Here is a 21,384-nt window from a genome sequence, read left to right as displayed (position 1 = left end):
AATTATTTTTTAAAAAGAAATTAATTGTGCTGCATGCACAAATCCAACTTTGTAGTTAACATATTGGGATGCTTGGACTGGGGCCAACTCTGTATTTTACTTTCTGATTTTTGGAGCATTATGTCATGGTGAAACCAGAGAAAGTGTGTAATAGATCCATCCCCTTGTTATCTGTGATCTTACTAGTTCCACAGCTTGCAAATCCTCCAAATTAGGTTCACATATCAGCACTTCAGTAGTCTTCAGCAGCATCAGCTTGACACAACATAACAAGCTTTCTGATACTGAAATAAATGGCCACACTTCAGCAGCAGTGGTATAAACTGGATTTTGCTTTCTTTAATGGCCGAGTAACATCTGTTCAAGTATTACAGGAGTTTATTTCAAATCCTTCCTCAATTTTTGTGTATGTTTGTGTATGTGTATTAAAGTGCCTGTGAATTAAATTTGTCAGTGAATGCTCTCTTTTGCTGCAGAAAGCTTGGGGCAGCTGAAGTCTAATATCAAGTGCAGAAGCCCTACATATCTGTACACAAAAAAACATGGCAAATGTTCCTATTCAAAAGCACAGAAAATTATCATGATGCTTTTTTAGATAACATGGGCTTGGGTCTCTCCACATGTGAGAACTGCAAGCAGCCTGTTTAATGGCAGGATTGCAGACAGCACTTTGGGGAGGCACAGTGATCACAGGATGAACAATCCTCTTCCTGCAGCCTTTCCCTCATTTACCGGACACCTTCTAAGTCGTGCAGTGAGCCAGGCCAGGCAAGGGACTGGGGGACAATGGGCTCATTCAGAGCAGAGCACTGATTCATTTCTGCATCACCTTTCACTCTGCACTGCGGATGGAACGGGGGGGGGAGAGGGGGGACAAGAGGTGGAGGAGTCTGTGGAAAAAATAGTGCGCATTTTGTGTAATTAAAGATTGTATAATAATGTACAAGCACAAGAGAACTCCATTACAGTTGAAAAAACTGTCTTGAGTTGAGGATTGGTTGCATGTGAAATATCAAAAATACCAGAATAGGTGTTCTGTAGTTGTTGGGTTTTTTTAGGTTTTTTTTTAGTAAGGTATGTGTATACACATTTGGAAGTAGCTGTTCTTTACATTCAGATATAGTTGACAGTAATTTTAACATCTGAGATGATTAAACTTCAACAGGACTTTCTGTCACTAAATGTGGCTTTCTCAAAAGAGAAATTTTAATAAGAAAGGATTCTCTTTTTTTCTCTTCCCCTTTTCTGAAGATTTCGCAGGAGATGGAAATATTTCAGGTCTGCCAGTGTTTAATTTCTGTTTAAGCATAAGCTTAGAAATGACATATAAAATTTGTTGCTTTGGATCTTTTCTTCCTTATAGAAAAGATGCTGTGCATATGGACTATGTTTTCCATACTGCATGGCAGTTAATCCCTGGGGATGCATGCTAGCAGAGAGAATAGATCCTTTTATTTCAGTTTGGATTAGACAGATCAGATAAAATACATTGATTCAAGGATATTAAAATGATTCAACTAAAAAGCTAGAAAAGAAAAGGAAAAATTTTAAACTTTTGTCTCAGTTAATTATAAAAATAAGTATCAGAATATCAGACTTTCCCCTAGGGTGGAAAGTTTTATCATCTATGCCACTTACAGATTAGGCAAAGCAGATGATTATATTGCAAATCCCAATTAAGACATAACATCTTATTTTCTTTTTTTTTTTTTTTTTTTTTTTTTTTTTTTTTTTTTTTTTTATGATTTATATTCTATTTCAGGCTCTGTGTGTGGTCTGGACAGGGCCTCAGTAGAGCAGAGACTTCAAGACTTGTGCCAAGCTGTGCAACGTTATGGTGGTCTGATGATATGGGTTGTTGCTATTTTCTATTTTAATAACAACTGTTTTCTTTTAACATTATAAAGCTGGCAGTTGTTAGTGCTTTTAATTGAACTATCCATGAAGTGTGAATGATAGGTGGAGCTGGCACAAAGGATGATCCAAAAAAAATTAATAACATCAATAACATTAATAACAGGGCTGGGGAATCAGAAAATCCCTTTTCTGTGACTGGCCAATAGACACAGCATTTGTGTATATGTGTCTCCTTCACCACCAAAGGCCTTAATACTTTGCATAGTCTGTTTCCCTTTAAATGCTGCTTTAGGCTTGAGTTCACATGTCTTTCCTTAACTCATACTATTTTTGTAGCAGAGCCAATAGCCTGACAGCCCTTCTAAAAAAGAATGAATGGGGTTAAAGTACCCAAGTAGTGATACATTGTTTTGATGACTCTTCCCCATAGTTTTGACTGCGGAGCAGTCAGCTATTGGTAATTCACAGAGAAAAAACAATTGAAATTCAGATTGTAGCTTCTCATGATTGTTGTAGTCTAACAGTGAAATACTTCCTTTAGAGGAGCCCCTCCTCATAATGTCACTGTCACAAAGATTACTCCAGTCTGTGTTGTTCCAGGCTTACTACTTGCCCTAGATGAATTATTTTACAGAGGTGGCACTTGTTTCGAACATCCATGGATCTAGCCTGCACCGTGGTGTGCCTACTGGTACAGCAGCTGCAGCTCCCTGAGTCAACATGTGTGGGAAGAGACTTGGGAACCTTCTCCAGGACAGGCCAGTGAGCTCTCATTATCCAGCCATCTGGACCCCAGATTATTCCAGATGTGACATGTGCAGTAAAGGCTGCCACACAAATACGTGTTATGAATTCAGCTCATTTTATTTTGAGTTATAGAGTTTTGAATTCGCTCTGTTCCTTCATCTACAATAAACAAACACATGTGTATGTGTACACACACACATTACTGCCTTTATATGCTGTACCTACCTCCTCATTCACTCACACCCCAAAAAGCTGCACTGAACTTGCTCCTATGGAACTCCATCGTTCAGCTTCTACCTGCTTCACCTCTGGGAGATTATTATTTCCACTCTTATCTCATCCTGGTCCTTCTGGCTCGCTTGACTTACTTCAGTGACATTTAGAATATTCCAGGAAGATGATTTCTTTCTTTATCATGAGTGCCATGACTATGTGGGGGGGGGGGGGGGGGGGGGGGGGGGGGGGAGAAACCTTGCAGTTCAAGAATGGGAAGCAATTATACATCATGCACCCTGTATCCTTTAAATTTTATATTAATGATTGCTGTGGAATGAGAAGCCAAGTCTTTGAACAAAGAAATATATAACAAGCTGGGACAAGTGTGGTGAGGCAAATGTTCATGTGGAACAAATATTTCTATATTTCTATAAACCAATTCAAGAGCACAGGAGAATTTTTAAGGGACTCATTTGCAGGACATAAATGCTGACCTTATGTAGTCTCTATGTATAGAAACCTTTTGTGAAAGCAATGTTACAAAGTACAGACTAGAGTTAAGGAATTCATTTATATAGAGGGAGAGTTGACCCCTGAAGTCTTTTTTTACCTTAATGTATGAGGCACTGGAATAAGGGACAGTTTGGGGTTAGCCACAGTCTGACTTTGGACGCTCAACTGAAGCACCCAGCCGGGATGGACAAACCTTTCCAAACCCCTTACAACTCCTGACAAATACTCAGTGGAGTATACAGAAACATCTTGGGACCATTTCTGAAAAACTGCCTGGAAACTGCCTGTCCTTCTCTATTCACTGTAGAAATATCAGGGAGACAGAGAGGATCCTAAGTCAGTAGACAAAGGTATGTGGTGTGAAATGCTTCTCTGATCCCACACTGTCTTCTGTCCGTTCCTTTTCTTCTTTACCGACAAATTAAATTATATGAAGATGGAGATTGGCTTTTTTTCAGCTTGGAAGTAACTGACATATATGGCAGTGAGTATATTTTAGATGAGCCCCTCTGTAATGCCTGCTGTACAGTTGTCTGAAACTGTGAAGGAATAGGTACCTTAACCCATGCATTAGTGCAGGAAGAACCTGGTGCAGTGCCCTTTACTTGTCCAGATTGCCACATGAAAACAATCTGTTATGCTAAGGAAGATGCTAAATTTATTTAATTGTATTAATTATTTACAAATTCATACACCTTCAGACTCTTTATATCCTAAAATAGTAATTGGAGTTGTTACTGGATCTCCAGGTCCTGGCTCCTTGCTTTTTCTCTAAAATAAACACCTTTTGGTTTCTTGCAACAACAATTTTTTTTCCATGTAGGCTTTTTACTCACTTCCAACTCCTATTCTTTCCTAACCTGGATTTCATACTTCCTTTTGACTGCAGCACAGTGCTTTGTCAGTTAACCACACTTCCTTAGCATTTGGCCCTCTTTCCAGTTACGTTGAATATAAATAAGTACAAACTGCCATTCCAGTAACTTGTCTGTGTAGTCATCGCTTCTGGTGTCATGCCATAGTAAGGTCAGATGCTCTTTGAACTGGTACTGTCTCTTCACTTGATAGCTAACCTGGCCTGTTTGCTCACACTACAAATAAAAAATAATAAGGTCCGTTTTTAGAAATTCCTTTAAAACATTCCTTGAGCGTCCTGTCTGGTAGTAGAGATGAACCTCTTTCTTTACGTTTTGATAGTCTTCCAAATCTCTTTTGTCTCAGCCCTCTTGTGCATTGTTCTGGGAGTTTTCTTCCTGTGGACAGCTAAGCAGATTCATGTGGATCATCTCCAGATCAGTCCCCAGGTTTTGTTGCTTTACAGCTCCTAGTTGAGAAAGATTATAAAAAACAGGGTCATTGTTGTCTCTGTTCCCTCTTGTTCAATTTGGAGAATGTTCTGGCACACAGTGAGCTTCAGTGATTCCCAGCGATCTGGCACTGGGTCTGGGCTTTGCTTACTTCCTAACTTAGGCTTATAGGCCAGGAAAATGTTGTAATGTAGTTTCTCCTCTCCAGTTAGTCCTTGGAGATTCCCCCTCTTCAGATTCAACTGTAGACCTTCATATATTATTTTCTCTGGTGTTTTTTAGCTCAGCAGATTTCTTATAACTTCCTGCCTAACGGATCCATCTCCTCCTCTTCACTCCTTATATGAGCATGAGGTCACAGTGAGGTTGTTTACTCATAAGTCTGCTTCCAAAAACCTTTGTCCTTTCAGTTTGTAACCTTTTAAACCCTTGCAGGACTTTAAACATTTTCAGCTCAGTTGATTCTTTTCTTCCGAGTTTTCAGTTTATGTGATTAATCTTTATTTTTCAGTGTGTGTACTTGAGTGCTACAAGATTCTTATACAAACACAAAAGACAAGAAATAAATATATTGTACAACAGGCAACTGGATAAGAATGAGAAACAGTAACTTCAGTTTTAGCCTAACAAAGAACAGAAAGAAAAAGGGAAGATGTGATCAGGAGAAGAAGGCTCCAAACCTCAGAAACTAAGCACCTGTTCTCCTGGTGTTTCACAGCTGGGATTGATTGATTGATTAATTGATTGATCGATTCCCAAAGAACAGTCCTGTAAGATCACAGTGAAGTTTGACAATTATGCTCTTTTCCCACTTCTTTACATTTCTCTCTCCTGTGTTCAAGGAGATCTGGACACCTAGTGTGAAGTAGAGACAGCAATTTAGAAAATTCTGGACATCAACGGGAAAATGTTTCCTGATCTTAAAAATAACTAAATGCTTTACCAGTGGTTGGAAAGCTGAAAGATAACACAAAGAGAGACTGAGTGTGACTATTTACCTCTGGGCATATGAAAAGTAAGCACATGTGGAAGGCTGACCCCTCTGGTACTGGGAGAGAGGAGCCAGAACACAGCACCCTAGTCTATCAAATTATGTTCCCAGATCAAAGGTAGCTAACAGCTGCTGGAAAGGGAAATAGGATAAGGAAACATGCAGACCTTTGGAATTATATGAATCAGTGCAATAAAAAAGATGTCTTGAGAGAAATCCTGAAGCAGCTGATCTTGAAAACCTGGAAAGTGTAGAGTTTGTGTTAATTTAAAACCTAATTACCTTTCAAGGTACTACAGATGGGCATTTTGGGGGGCTTGTCTTCTGTGTGAATTCTAGGTGAGTTCAGCAAATTTTTGGAACTTAGGAGTTAATTAAGCATCCTGTCCAGGACAGGGTAACACTGATTTTGCTACTCACAGAGCAGGCTCACTGCAAGTGATTTAGGCAGATTTAAATGAAGAATGCATCTCCTTTTTGAAACAGAGAATGTATCTGAGAGCCAAAATATAGGTAATTTTATGGGTCACATGCAAAAAGACATTTGGAAGTGTTTGCTAATTGTTTTTTCTCCTATTTAAAGGAAATTGGATTTGAAAAAGTCTCCCCCCATTTGCCCAGAATTAGGTGGAGAACGTAATTTAGAGTAACAAAAAACCCCCACAAAAACTCACAATCTCTACCCTTTAACCCTTATAAAGGTTTGGAGAATGGATCTGTAGGCTGAAAAATATGTTGTTTTCTGCACCGAAGTGTGTTTTAATGAAAATATTTATCAAATAGTTTCCTTCTCACTGAAAGTGACTTTAATTTTTAAGACTTTTAAAGTGTTTCAAGAAATATTTTGAGCTTTATAGTTACACCCTCCAACTGACAAACCCCTCCTAGAAAACCAGGATGTTTCCAACTAAGCATCGACAATTGCCAGCTCTCATAGAACCAAACATGCTATTTTAGTAATGCCTTGTTAACACTGCATGATTTCATAAAGCAGGTTTTCACTGGAACTGTTCTTCCTTTCTTTTCAGAAATATATATATATTGATATATATATATATGTACACATGGATATAGAGAAAGTTATTTCATTCAGTTGTAGTCTTTTCATGAACAGAGCAGTAGGACCTGTGCAGTAACCTCTCCCAGAAAAAATCTACTGTGCAGAGTGCAAAAAAATATAACAATGTGTTTGAAATGTGTGTGCATAGCACTGTTCCTCCACTGTATTAGATCAAGTGATAGCATTTAATCTCTTTGCATACTTTGGATTGTGCAAAAATAATGGAGATTGGTTTGTACACTGTCAGCATCGGACTTTACAGACCACACTGAATTCTGGAAGTTAAAGCCAGAGTTTCAGTGTCTGGTAGTGATTCTCCAAAACACAGCCACCATTGAGCAACAACCTCCCATGTGGTACAAGGTAAAGAAAAAAAATTGAGGGATGGCAGCAATCATTCTTAAGAGAAACATGACGTGGTGCTGCAAGTAAGATTTTAATAATGGGAGGTTTTGCCAATAGAGACCATAGAATCATAGAAGATGCTAATTTGGAAGGGACCCATCCAGGTTCATCAAGTCCAACTCTGGTGCTGTTCAGGAGACCCCAAGAATCACGCCATGTGCCTTGAGCATTGTCCAAACACTTCTTGAACTCAAACAGGTTTAAGGCTGTGACCATTCCCTGGGGAGCCTGTTCCTGCTCTTGAGGGAGTTGACAGCTCCTCCACATTTAGCTGTCAACAAACTTACTTAGTATTCCTTCAAGTCCTGTGTGCTGGTTGTTGATGAAGACATTGAAGAGAACTGAGGACATTGAAGAGAACTGAGATCATTCTGTTGAGATAACCTCTCTTCTCAAAAGAATTTTTAGGGAGGGGGTACTGTGAATATTTTATTCACCTTTTTCTTTGAGGACAGATGTGATTTCTGACACTAGAATGAGAAATCATTTGAGGAATTATATAGTAGTGAGACTGAATAATTTGCCATTGGAGCACTTTCTAAAGTTCTAGGACTTGATGTACCTACTAATAGGAAAGTAGTATGAAATATGGATGAGTCTAGCAGTAGTAATTTTTTACTTTTATTCTCATATATAGTGAGTCCACATCATTTGCTTTTTTATTGATTTATGAGAACTCAGACTTCTCTTTGTTCCCATGAAGTATAACAAGCACAAAATGAACATCAATGGACTGAGTTACTTTGACTATAACTCTATGAACAGCCTTTTTTTCCATGATTTTTAAAAATTGTATTATTGAAGAAAGAACTACTCTGAAACAGCTTTTTCAATGACAGGTAAGATTAACTGAGACACATTTACTAGTCTCTGCATTTGCATTTATTGATCTTCTAGACATGAACAAAGAAAACCTTACAAAAAACCAGTTATAAATGGGATGACTTTAGGCATACTGACCACACACACAATCAGTTAAAGCAGATGAGGTTCATCTCTTACAGAGCCTTAAACATAAATCTTCACAAGATCCTTCTCTTAGGAATTCTTACATGATAAAAAACCCAAAATCCCTAATGCTTTACTTAACTATTATCAAACTATGGCCTAGATTGTAAATAAAAAATGTAAAATAGGACCTTCTGTTCCCATGTTTCCTACTTTAATCAACATGAATTTGAGGATATTCAGGGCTTTCCAGCATCAGATATGTTATATGGCATTCATTCTTTTCCCACAGGACTCTGAATAAATACTAATTAAAATGAAGCTAAAATGTTCAACTTTTTAAATATGTATCTTTTTTAAAAAATCTACTTTTCTGCTGCGCAACAAATATGAATACAGACTTGTTTCCTGCCTAACTTACTTTCCCATGCTTCTGTGTTTTCTTCTTTTTTGTCCTTTTTTGTATGAAGGAAAGAAATAGTTTTGAAGAAAGCTGGACTCACAAAATCCACTGGGTATTGCTCTGTGTTAGAGATTGCTAAGCATAGTAAGCTAACAATGGGCCAAATACTGTACTGATTTTTCTGGGATAACTTTTGGATTTGGGTCACTGAAGGAGAGAACCTTGCCATAAAGCAGAACACCCAGAATACTTTCCTGAGCCCATTTGTCCATCCTACAGCAGGATGCCACTGGCCTTTCACCTAGCAAAGTAATGTAGTAACAGCAGATATCTTACAAGATTACAAAAGTTCTGATTCTCTAAGCTCTTCTCTTAGGACCCAAGTATCTGGCCAATATCTGATATTGTTATCTGGAATGCAAGGAAGGAATTTTGCTGATTATGATCAATTTTGGTTCACCCTAAATTCTTTAAACTGGCTGCTAACATGTCTCAAATACTTACTTCAAAGTTTATGCTCTTTGTTGTGGGATGTATTAATTGAAATTAAATTTTCCAATGCAGTGAACTGATAGTCAAACACTGAAATATGAATGGAGGATAAAGTTTGTGTCTAGTAAGAGTATTTATACGATACTAGTGCCTACAGAGGTTGTTAGCTCATGAACTTGGGTCCTTGATGAAGGGACAAGTTTGAACCAGATGACAGAGAATGATATTATTTGGACATCAGGAATAAACTTGGACATAAGGAGGAACTCTTTTTTTGGAAAGGATTTAAACACTGGAAATGTCTTCCCAGGGAGGTAATGGAAACATCATTTTGGAGGTGTTCAAAAATTGGCTGGATGTGGCCCTTAGTGTCATGGTTTAGTTGGCAAGACGATCATTAGTCAATGGTTGGACTTGATGGTCTTGGAGGTCTTTTCCAACGTAAATGATTCTGTGATTCTGTGATAATGTAGCACATGGTAGAGGTTAGGTCTGGTTTTAAAAAGGGTCTCAAACTTCTTTCTAGCTCACATTGTAAAAACAATTTTGTCTAAGGCTTGAGTGTCCTCTGCATGGCTGTGGGGATGGGGGTAATGTGGAGTGCAGAAAGCGCTGAAGTTTCTCACAGAACACTTTTGTGCCTCTCAGCATAACTCTTCCTTGAAGCCCAGGCCAGAGTTCTCACTTTGCAATTTCTTGGAAAGTACAGCATGGAGTCAGAAAGGGGTTATGGAATTTATAACCCTAAATGTTGTTATTAGTAACAATTTCCAGTTGCTGACAAAGGCAAAGCACCACACAGTTGCTCCATAAACAAATATTTATGTATAATACATGGAAAGTGTAAACAGCTCTTGCAGTGTTTCTTAAATAATTTCTCAATGCGATCAAGAAGTTAACCTACAAGTGTTTCTTCCTGAACAGGCTGTTACAATCTGTTGTTATCAGATCCACTCACAGAATTAAAGTTTGTCTTGTAACATTGACTTATAATGTAAAGAATCAGTACTGCATTTGGATTTCAGTGCTTTAACAAATGTACATAAGGACATTCCTTCCTGTGCAATCTCCATTTCAGAAATTATTTCAGTCTGTGTGGCCTGGAATACAGAGGTGCAACTCAGATTTTTTTAAAGCTGACAAAAAGACTTTCAGTGTTTCTTGTGACTTTCAAAAATGCTTTTCTTGTCAGCAAACAGAGGTTTGGCAGAGCCTTATAACTAGACATGTTCTGCCCTTTTTAATGACTTGCTTGCATCAGCTTGTGTGGGAGGCAGAAAAATCAATTATGCCAAACCTGAGCATTCAAACGTTATGAAATTGGCTCCAGAAATTCAGAAATCTTCTTAGAATTAATGAACTTAAAAGGAATATAGTGAAGAGAAGGGTCTTTCTGCCTGCTCTGTGATGGTTGAGCATTTTGATTCATGATTTTAAACTTTTCTCTGTGGCCAATACCAACCTGAATCTATTTTAAACAGGGAAATTGTGCTTAAATTTATGTGCCTTTGCAAGTTCCCAGAAGCTGGGCCCTTAGAAACACCACCAAATAACAACAGACATCCAATAAAATTACAGTAAGTGCTGATGTTGAAAGTGTGTACTCTGTAAAAACATCATTACAGGTTTTGTGATGAGACCTGACAGTAACATTATTCTTTCTCTATCCTTCAGCTCATCCTCTAGCCAAGACCCTTGAGCTTCCAGTAACACCTCTGTGTATAACCAGAACTGGGCAGAAAGCAGCAATCCCACTCCACAGGGTATTTTGATATTTCTAGGTTTAGTTTCTTTCACACAAAATGAAATTAAGACATCCCCTTTGAAATAAAGCTGTCTTCAGACTGCTTTGCTTGAAGTCCATAGTCAGAGGAAAAACCTCGGAAAGCTGCATAAGCCACATGGCATCCTTCAAGCTCTCAAAAATTTTTGAGTTCAGGAGTTAAAAAAACTGTACTTCACTGTAGTTTCCAAAGAATATGGTGTTCTGTCCAAATGGAAACTTTTAGCAATATATCAGGTTTGTTTGGTTTCTTTTGGGAAGCAGCACATAAGAGAAAAATATTTGTGGCCCAGGTTGGAAAAAAAGGAGGTAGGCCCCACTCAGCTTTTTTTTCTTGTTGTATGCACGAAGAACTATTCTTTTAAGAATTTGAATCTCTGATGTCCCAGGCTTTTGTTAACAACCACCATCTGAGAGACAGTTGAATTCCTCTAGCATAAATCTGCCACACACACATACAAATTTGAGCAGCTTTGTTTTCATTCCAGTATAGAAAACTTTCATGTTTCATTAAAAAAAAAAAAAAAGAAAAAAGAAAAAAAATTAAGTTTTCTGGGGTCAGTAGTAGTCTGAAAGCCTTGGGAAGCTCCAGCTCATAGGGAAGTCTGCCTGCCCTGGACCCTATGGGACAGGAAGTGGGGTAGTGAGAATGGTCCATCTATTCCTTCTGGGTCTTGATTCACCCAGGGGAACTTCTGCTGGACTGATGCAAGCTCTGTTGAACAGGAGCCTGCTCTACCAGTACCTGACACAATACTGAGAGATGAGAATTTGATCTCTGTAAGTATTGATGCCTTGAGAGGCTGAACTTGGAAGAGAGATGAGTCAGAGCTAAGACAATAAAGTAGGTATTTATTAAAAGGCCTTAAAGGACACACCTTGGGCAGTACAAGAGCCTGGCCAGGGCTACACCCAAGATGGACCCAAAATGGTCACAGAATGGATGATAAGTTTTGGTCCATTTGCATGTTGGAGTTAATTGTCCAATTGTGGCTTTAGGTTATGAAGTCCCATCCTCCTTGTTTGCTCCCCTCAGTTCTTCATTGTTTGTACTTTTGGATCTGAACTTGTAAGGGTTGTCCTTGGTCTCAAGCTGGAAAAGGATTGTTTTGTCTACCTACCCTGTGAAGAGAGCTTACAAACACTTAATATGAAGCTCAGAGCTACACCCCTAGGCAGCACAGAATCTGAGAATTATGAAAGTTAAAACCTAAGGCATCAGTATACTGATATAGATTTCTCTCAATTTCTCTCTCTGCATATATATTTATATGTGTTTATGCATGTAAACTTTAAGAATTTAATTTTGGAAAATTTCAATAGAAATAAAAATTGCTTCTGAGTTTTTGTGACTAACTTTCTTGCTGACCAGTTTCCGGCGTAATTTAGCTCTGAGCCTTTGAGAGTGTAAAAAGTGCTAAACAGCCTGCCTGCATGGGTAACTTATTCAGGAGAGACCCCAAAATGTGTGTGTCTAATTATCCTACACCCTTCCAGCTGAAGTCTTCACTTATTCTGTCTGCATGTAGGCAGTCACAGGGTTCAAACAAAACATATTTCTCCTCTCATTTTTAGAAATAACAAAATGTTGACATTTGACACATCAGTTGTACAAGTAACAAGAAAGCTGAATGAGTGTGTTTTTGAAAAGCATCAGTTTTTCTTTTCCCTCTCTTTGGGAACCTCCCTGAAAATTTGACTTAGTTCCAATTTCTTCAACAATTGGCCAAGACATAATTCCCAAATTTCCCTTTCCATCTCTCCCCACTGAACAATATTCTACTTCCCCTGACATGCCTGCTAACTTTTCTGGGAATCTTTATACAGACCACAATAAGCTCAATATTTTCAAGATGAAAACCCACAGCAGCTTTTCTTTTGCCAGCCTCTAACCATCAGCCCTTTTCTTTTTTCTTTTCCTGTTTAATGCCAATGTTAATGTCAGCCTTTCTCTTCCTCCATCTGCAGCTGAGCTGTTATATACATCCCACACACCCAGACCCTTGGGTATTATTCCCCTCTGCTCAGTCTTCAGCCTGCATCCCTTTTCCTTCATCCTCCATTGCCAGGATTATAGTTCATACAGTGCTCATTCATATAGCTCACACAGTTATCTCATGTCCCAACCACACTTTTCCAGTTTACTTCTCCCTGCTATGCCTTAAAACCATTACATAGAGCTCCTGAAAAATCCTTCCTCTACTTTTTTACTAACCATTCAGGAGGAGGAGAGATCAGATGATAGGAAATTCAAAAATTCTACATTTCTCCTACTCAGGTGTCTTGTCCTTTGCCATGTCTCAAACCCTCTTCTGATCAGTTGTACAGAGGTTCCCTCTTATTTCATTCCCATTTTAAAGTATCCTACTTCACAAAATCTCCAATTATACTGATGTAAAGGATGAATGATTTTTCTGCTTATCTTTTAGAGCTGTATAGACACAGCTGCTAACTTAATGCAGAGAGATATTTTTATTATATTTTGGTACAGTCAATGATGTGTATAGAAACATCTGTATATAAAGAACTCAAGTGTTTGGCTCTTAATTACAGAACTGCAACCACCATTCATCCACCCAAAGATTCTCTTAAAATAGCCAAGTATTTTATCAATAAGAAACACTCATTCTCCCTTCTTTATAAATGCTCCAAAGGGAATCATAAAATCATCATAGAATGCTTCGGGTTGGAAAGGATGTCAAAGATCCTCTAGTTCCATTCCCCTGCCATGGACAGGGACATCTTCTACTAGACCAGGTTGCTCAAAGTTCCTTCCAACGTGGCCTTGAACTCTTCCAGGGATTGTGCATCTGCAGCTTTCCTGGGCAACATAAGCCAGTGTTTAACCATCCCCATGGTAAAGAATCTTTCCTTAATATCTAAACCTACTTTATTTCAGTTTGAAACCATTACCCCTTGTTCTATCAGTGGAATCTCTTGTAAAAAGTCGCTCTCCAGCTCTCCTGTTGGCTTCCTTTAGGTACTGGAATGCTGCTCTAAGTCTCCCCAGAGGCATCTCTTCTCCAGGCTGAACAGCATCAGCCCTCTCAGCCTGTCTTTATAGGAGTGAATTAGCTGTATCAAACACACTTTAAAATCTGGAATTACATTGTCCCTTAGCTATTACACCATCCAGTAAAATGACATATGAGACTGTGTAATTTCATGTCCCCAAAGCATTAATGGTTTATGCCTGCTCAACTGTTATGCTTCACAGCCTTAATTTCTAGTAGAACTTCTGAAATCTGCTTTCTGAGATTAGCAGTGCCCTCTTGCCTGATTTGAAACAAAAATAATTGGAAAGGCACATGTACCAGCTTCCAGTTTATAAAAGTTCATTATTTGAAATCCCCTGAGCTCCTCCAATTAGAAAACAACTTTTTGACTTAATATCCTTCAATTGTTAAAAACTTGCGTCACTGAGAGATCACAGTGAAACGTAAAGGTCCCAGCACATTGGCACTTGATTGTGAGGGGATGTGATTGTTCCACATTTAGACTGGAAAGGGTTAGGAACTCCACTTCCCAATGTGCTTAATGAATGAAAGGAAAATTGGACCCTTGAGCCAGAGGCAATGACCTAACTGAGTGAAAAATGTTTGCAGGTTAACAAGGGCAACTGTTCCTTGCTATAATTCCCACTGGAGGTGAATGACAAAAAAGGCCAATAAACCTCAGACTGGATTATTTATTAACCTGTTTTCTTCCTAGAAGAAAAGACCTTACTGTACATCTTGAGAGACAGAACTGAAAAAGTGTGCTTTCATAAGGAGTAAATTAATGACCATGTGTACTTCTTAAAAAGATTAAGGTGTAATATTTATTATCATTGTATTCTCTGTGATCAAACAGATTTTTAGAAAGACAACTTTACTGGGACTGATGTTCAAGGAGAGCAAAAATAAAATTGTGATTAAATGCCACTAATGTAAGCCATATTAGAACAAAATGTAACTGGAAATGACATATAAGCATTGTTGACACTGAATCACAGAAACATATTTTATGTCTTGTCTTTACAAGCACTGCTGCCTAACATGCTGACACAGCACATCCATAGCTTTCCTACAAGCACTCAGAAACCAGGGTGTGGTGGGATAGCCAAGTGTCCTGATGGAGAGTGGAGTCTCTCTAGCTGGAAGTCACGCAATTCACTTCTCACCCTGGAGAGCAGACTTGGTTTCCAATCTAAAGCGTTTGTAATGAAGTAATGGAAAGATTGCTGTTGTCTACACTGAGATCAGGTCTGGAGCCTAACACGGAGGAGATGGAAAAAAATTGCAGGGTAAGTGCAGAACAATGCAGGAAAAGACTAGTAATAACCAGTAGAGCAGCTGTCAAACTACCTTTGCAAAAAATTCTGTGATGCCTTTTCAGGAAACAGTGTAGACTAGTCAGGAGAGAATTGAAGGGTATGATCCAAAGTTGAGCTGTTTCAGTGGGCTTTGTATTGTATTAGTCCCTAACAGAATATACAAATAACATATTGCTTCCTGTATTTGAAGTGCCAAAAATGAGACAGTTGCAAGCATTCTGCAAACCATATGTCTGAATCAGTCTGGGACTGAAACTAAAGGAAGGAATATGAATTTACATAATGCAACTCTCTCTGCAACATAGTTATGATAACCATAATGCACAGCTGTATTTTCAGTAACGGGAACTGCATTTGACTTTCTTTTTAAAACAACCCTGCATTTTTCAAAATGCTCTTTCCTTACCCCATTGTGTACCTGCGCTTGAAAAGGTGAACACCGTGTTTATGTATTGCTTTCTTCTCTGAATGATAGAACAGCCTTCCTGCTCAGACCTCTTCCTCAAAATGTATGATTCAATTTGTATGGTCTTTGGCTGTGGGCTTATATTGACTTCAAAATGGTTAAACAATTTACATTTAATTATCAATTCTTAGGTAAAGAAAGTATCTCAGAGAAGAAGAGCTATGTTTTTTATCCCAATAAAAGATTTGAAACAAAAAAGAAAAACCTTTTTTTGCTTTTAAAGAGTGCAGATTGAGCAGCACCTTTTTTCCACTGGAATGCTTTCCAGCCACTCTGCCTGTAGCACTGCCTGGGATTGTGGCGACCCAAGTGCAGTACCTGGCCACTGGCTTTATTGAACCTCATACAAGTGACCTCAGCCCATTGATCAAGCCTGTCCAGATCCCTCTGCAGAACCTTCCCACCCTCAAACAGATCAAAATTCCTGCCCACTGGGTGTTGTCTTCAGACTGACTGAGTGGGCACTCAATCCCCTCGTCCAGACCGTTGATAAGGATATTAAACAGTGCTGGCCCCAACACTGGTCCTGGGGAGCACCACTGGTGATCAGCTGCCAGATGGGTGTAACTCCATGTACCACCAGCCTCTGGGACCAGCCATCCTACCAGTTCTACCCAGCAAAATGTTCCCATCTAAAACATGAGCAGCCCGTTTCTCCAGGAGAATGCTGTGGGAGATGGTGACAAGGGCTTTATTAAACTTCAGATAGACACATCCACAGATGTGTCCACAAATCCTACTTGATGCACTAGGTGGGTCATGTTATCAAAGAAAGAGATCAGGTTCATGCCTTTCCTAAACCCATGTCTGGTCAGCTGCCTCAAGAAGGCGTGCCAGGAGCAGATGGCAGTGCTTCTTGTGGAGATTCCCAGTTCCTATGTTGCCATCAAAATTATCTCTAACACCACGGAATGTTACAGGTGTTACAGCTGTTTCCCACACCTTGAAGCCTGGTTCAGTTGTAGGGAAGTCTTCTCACCATGAAACTGCAGATAGTTTGGAACCTGTCCTTCCTCTATCCTCTCTTTATGAGATCTAGTGCTCCTAAACTGGGTGCCTGAAATGTTAATCCTATGTCTTTGTCTAGACAGGCCAGACGGTACTTCAGATTTTAAGAGGAAATTAAGTGAATACGTGCCCATTGTTGCTGGATATTGACTGCAAAGTTTTATATCTTGTCTCTTTATTGCATATTATGGGGAACTGTAAAAGTCTGTGCAGTGGATCTTTTTATTAAAAAAAAAAAAAAGAGGGAAGAAGAAATCAAAATAATTAAAATGAGAAAATAACAAAGAAGGAGAAAAATAATCTGGTAAGTAATATCTAGGTTAGTAGGAAAATGTTTCTTTGAGTAAGTAGCTAAATTACTAACTATAAAAGGGTAGAAACAAAAACTTTTGGTAATATGAAAAATTTGAGAGTGAGTAGGAGGTCAGGACTACAGTGACTTGTAATTCAGCTCTGCTTGTATTAAACCTGGATATGAACTTCTGAACTAGGTTTTCCACAACCTTTATAGTTTGGGTTATAGGTTAAGAAATTATTAATCATGAAATATATCAGTTTCTTCCTGAGTTATATGTGATATTGATGGCTCAGATATACCATTCAGAGATTAAAAAGCTTGCTGCTCTCACTTATCTTGTATAGTTCTTTATAAATACATACTTCTGTTTGCAATTTATGTTCTTCTATATGTATTGTTTCAGGGATTAAAAAATATAATTCTCTTGATTAGAATCCTTTAAAAATGTTTTTTCTCTGTTAAATTCTAAATAGGATGAAACTAAATTTAGAAAAAAGGTAAGGTTTTTGATACAAAAATATTGTTTAATTCTGCATGAACTCTATTTTACTCATCTTATTTTTGGTAGGCAACTTGACTGTTGTTTTTGGATGTCCTGGAGGAGAAAAAAATTGGGCAAGTACTAGAGCTTCAGAACATAGTCCATGTGTAGTAAATAAAGATTTTGTATTATTTCCAACTAAAAATGAAATCTTGCTTTCTTTACTAGGTACTTTTCCCAGTCACATAGAATGTAAATTGAAGAGATCACAAAAGTTCAATGACACAGAACTTTATAAAGGTGTTATAATGACCTTAAAATCCTACTTAAACACCAGTTGTTTCATAAAATATTTGTAAACCTCATACAATTGACCTTTTTTTGCAATCCTTATACAATTGCAAGCATGTATAGTAGCATACAAATGTTACTATACACACTTGCACTCACATCATCACTGGCTATGATCTTGTCTCATAAATTAAGTAAGGTTGGGTCTTGTCAGTTCTTGGATGCAAGGCCTCCAAGGAAAACCCAGATGGTGCAGGCATTGATAGCAATTCAGTGGGAAGACCACCTACTGTGTTAGTACTCATTTTTCTTTTGGATTGAGAGCATTGCGTTTGGAAGGATGTTGCTGGGTTTTTTCCTGAGGTTAAAAATTAAGAGCCTGACCAAAATGAGGCATTTCAAATCATCATAATAATCCTATAGCATGTTGCATAAGAGTACAGAAGTTGTTTAAATATTGCTAGCTGAAATAAGAAAAATATTAGAGTTAATTGAAAATAACTTTTTCCCTTTTTTCAGTCTCTTTTCATTCAGCATCTATCCACCCCCTCTGTGAAATATTCACTGATAACTGAAAACTAAAAGCAAATTTTATCTTCATCAGCATTTCCTGTAAGCTTTTGTAAAACATTCAAAACTCAAAAAAGCATGACTGCAAAAGAAACTGGGAATTTCCTCAGCTGGGAATTTGTAATTTGGTCTTTATCTTATTATTTCCTTCTGTGGCATAGAAAAAATAAAAAGTTAAAATGTAATCTGTTTTGCATTATTTCATTGGCAGATACCATCATGTCCCATGTGCCCATTTATTACCCTCTGTGGGCATGATCCCTGGTTACACCATAGATTTTTGGTGGAGCAGGAAGGGGAGCAGGTAATAAACAGTGCTGCCTGAAAACCTTGGGCCAGGGGCAGCGTGGCAAGTGGAGCATTGCATTGCTTTCCATGCATTGCCTCAGTAGTGTGTGAACTCTCCTCACTGCCTCCCAAAGTGCTGAGTTACCATTGCAATGCAGCACAAAAAATCTCATTTAAGAGAGATTTTTGTCATGTTTCCCCTAATATGCTTTATAAAAAATAAAATTAGCCACCAAACGCTGACATTTATCATGAAAGTGAGTCTCAAACCCAAAACTGGATGAGAAGCAGATATAGCAGAAATAAATTGTAATAAGTCTGGACAGGCTATATAGATATAGACTTCTTCACTAAATAAAATATGAATAATATTAATAATGTTGTTGTGATGCAGGTTGAGAAGATTAGAATTGTTTTCTAATGTTTACCACCTAGAGTTTTAACATGTAAAGAGATTTTTCAAAGCCTAGAAGCTTTCATAGCATTAGAGGAAAAAAGTCTTTGGAAGTGACTATTGGGTAAGATATTCATAGCTCTAAGTACTGGATCTTTTTTCACAGAGGATGTGAAAGGCACATTTGCCTTTTACCTTCGGAGCCCAGTTGCTGTCAGCTATGTCAGAGAGGGTGAAGTGGAGGAAAACTTCACAAATGCTCAGTCCACAGTGTGTTCATTGAACTTGATGTTGATTCTTCATAAACACAAATTAGTTCTCAAGTCAAGTAGCATTTTAAGGGGAAGTCACAAGGAAATTACATGTTCTGGAGAAATCAGCAAGAAATCACAACCAAATGAAGTAACTATAGACTCTCATAATGTGAAAGCCCCTGCGCTTCCGAAGGTTTCACACTGACTGGAGTAGATGAAAGAGGAGGAAACAGAGGATAATTAATGAATTTTGCTCTTAGTTTCTAAAAGAGATAGAGCTTGTGAAAATATATTTTGACCTTTTGCAGATGTTATGAAAACTTTGCTCCTTGGAACTTGACTTATAGGATGGTATAATCCCTAAGTTCCAAGAATTCATGTTGGTCAAAACTAACTTGGGCTCCTGAAAAGTAAAATAGAAAACCTCACTTATTTCACTAAGGTTTTGATTTTAGTAACTGTTGTGACAGGTAGGATAAGAATATTCTTGGTGTAAACTCTACTAACAACATAAAACTTGAATAATTGAACTCTCTGTTTTCACTATATTCCCTCTAAAAATATATCAGTGTAAATACAGGAGAGTGGGGTGTGTTTAGGGATAATATTGTATTTCTGCTCACCAGGAAGAAAGCTGCCCCAGCCACTGTGCTCAGGCATAAGACACTGTCCATCTTTCCCTGGGACCTTGTGGGATGCCAGAGGTACTTTAGGGAGACAACTCAGGTGAAGGAACAGAGCAGCATGACAAAGCAGCAAGATGAAGGAATGAAGCATTAAGGGAAGGAAAGCCTTGTGCTAAAGAAGGAAAAGAGGGTCTGGTGCTGCTACAAGATTTTGCTTCCCCATCTCCAGGATTCAATCAATATTTTGGTATTTCTTGTCATCTTGTTTCTTATTTTGAATTAAATACAATACTTACAACTACACTTTTAAAATTTGAAATCAAGACAAGAAGACCTTTCAGAGACCTCCAGAGACCTTTCTTTTTGTTGTTTTTTGTTTGTTTGTTTGCTTGTTTGTTTGGAGTTCTTTAGTTGTTTTTTTTTTTTGTTTCTTTTTACAGATTTGTGGGGCCTGTTCAAAATTTCCTAACAGAATTTATTATGGAACACAAAGATACAACTTGAATTCTTTTGGCATTTCTAATCATGAAAGGCTTTTCTTACATGTTCATTTACTATTTTAGCAGGAGAAAATTTCAGCATAAGAGGTGGGCTCATTAAGAGGTAAATTAGGATTTTGTAGTGATGGAAGTAATTCTTTGTTGCAGAGGTTGGGAATGCTGACTGAGTCTGGGGCTGCAGAAGACAGAAAGATCATCTTGCACAGCAACCCCATGGCATCCTGATGATCTGGCTTCTCTTCCTACCTCGGCTTCCTGGGACGTGGTTCCAGATGGCTACTAAAACTCACTTCTTGAAGGCATTCAGAAACTGTGTGCCATTGCTTTCTGGTGTCTGATGCCTGTGGAGAACCAAGATGCAGAACATCTGAATACTCACAAGTGCAGATAAACTGAATGGGGAGCTGTGATTTTAAAAGCTACAGAATACTTGCTGTGATAGATTAAAAAAAAAAAAATCATTCCTGTGTGTGAAATTGGTCTGTCAGCTCTAGCTATGTCTGGATTTCTGTTCCTTCAGAGTAATAATGTGTACAGCAATTTCCCCTAAATGCGGATGGGTATTATTGTACTTTGTAGCTGATGGGAGCACCATAAAAGTTAATGTTGTGAAATCTGGGAGAATCAACATGATTTCTTTCTGTGTACCACAATGTGACATACTTTCACACTTTGAACTGAACAGATAAAATGGAATTAGTAGATGCTTACTAAGAATATCCCCAGTGAAACACCTAGTGAAAATCAGTAATTTTTATTTTTATACGTCTGCAACAGGACTGAATTAACATTGTCCAGGCAGCAGTATTAGAAGTTGTGTATTTTGACTCTTCTGCTATGAAACCTCATTGTGCTTTCACTGTAAGTATTTATGTGCTTGTAAGTAGTATGCTGACTAGGATGTTTCAATAAAAAATAATTGTGTTGGTAACAAGCTTTATTTATATTTCTTAGAAGCTGAATCTAACTGAAATAACTTTGTTTCTTCTATGATGCATCTTTTCCCATTTTCAATGCTGAGTTTTCTTACATACTTCAGGTTTATTATCAAAACATGAGGGCATTTAAAGACTGTTGAAGACAGTGTCCAAATGAGGAGTTCTTATTCCATAATACTAGTAAAATGGGAGTAATCAATTTACAATCACACCTGCAGTGTGCTAAACGGAAA

General features: G+C 38.1%; 1 protein-coding gene across 1 annotated transcript in view; it reads left to right on the top strand.

The window, feature by feature from the left end:
• The window catches only part of CRPPA (CDP-L-ribitol pyrophosphorylase A), a 258,141-nt gene extending 236,994 nt beyond the window's left edge, over positions 1–21,147 (top strand). The window contains exon 12 of the transcript XR_011679497.1: positions 20,361–21,147. The gene's annotated coding sequence lies outside the window, so the exon portion shown is untranslated. The remainder of the gene's footprint in view (positions 1–20,360) is intronic.
• The last annotated feature ends 237 nt before the right edge of the window (positions 21,148–21,384 follow it).

The sequence above is a fragment of the Agelaius tricolor genome, unplaced genomic scaffold, assembly GCF_023055355.1.
Source record: "Agelaius tricolor isolate 1412-34295 unplaced genomic scaffold, bAgeTri1.0.p SCAF_6, whole genome shotgun sequence".
Classification (NCBI taxonomy): domain Eukaryota; kingdom Metazoa; phylum Chordata; class Aves; order Passeriformes; family Icteridae; genus Agelaius; species Agelaius tricolor.
The sequence above is the reverse complement of the archived record's forward strand: the minus strand, read 5'-3'. Positions and strand labels throughout refer to the sequence as shown.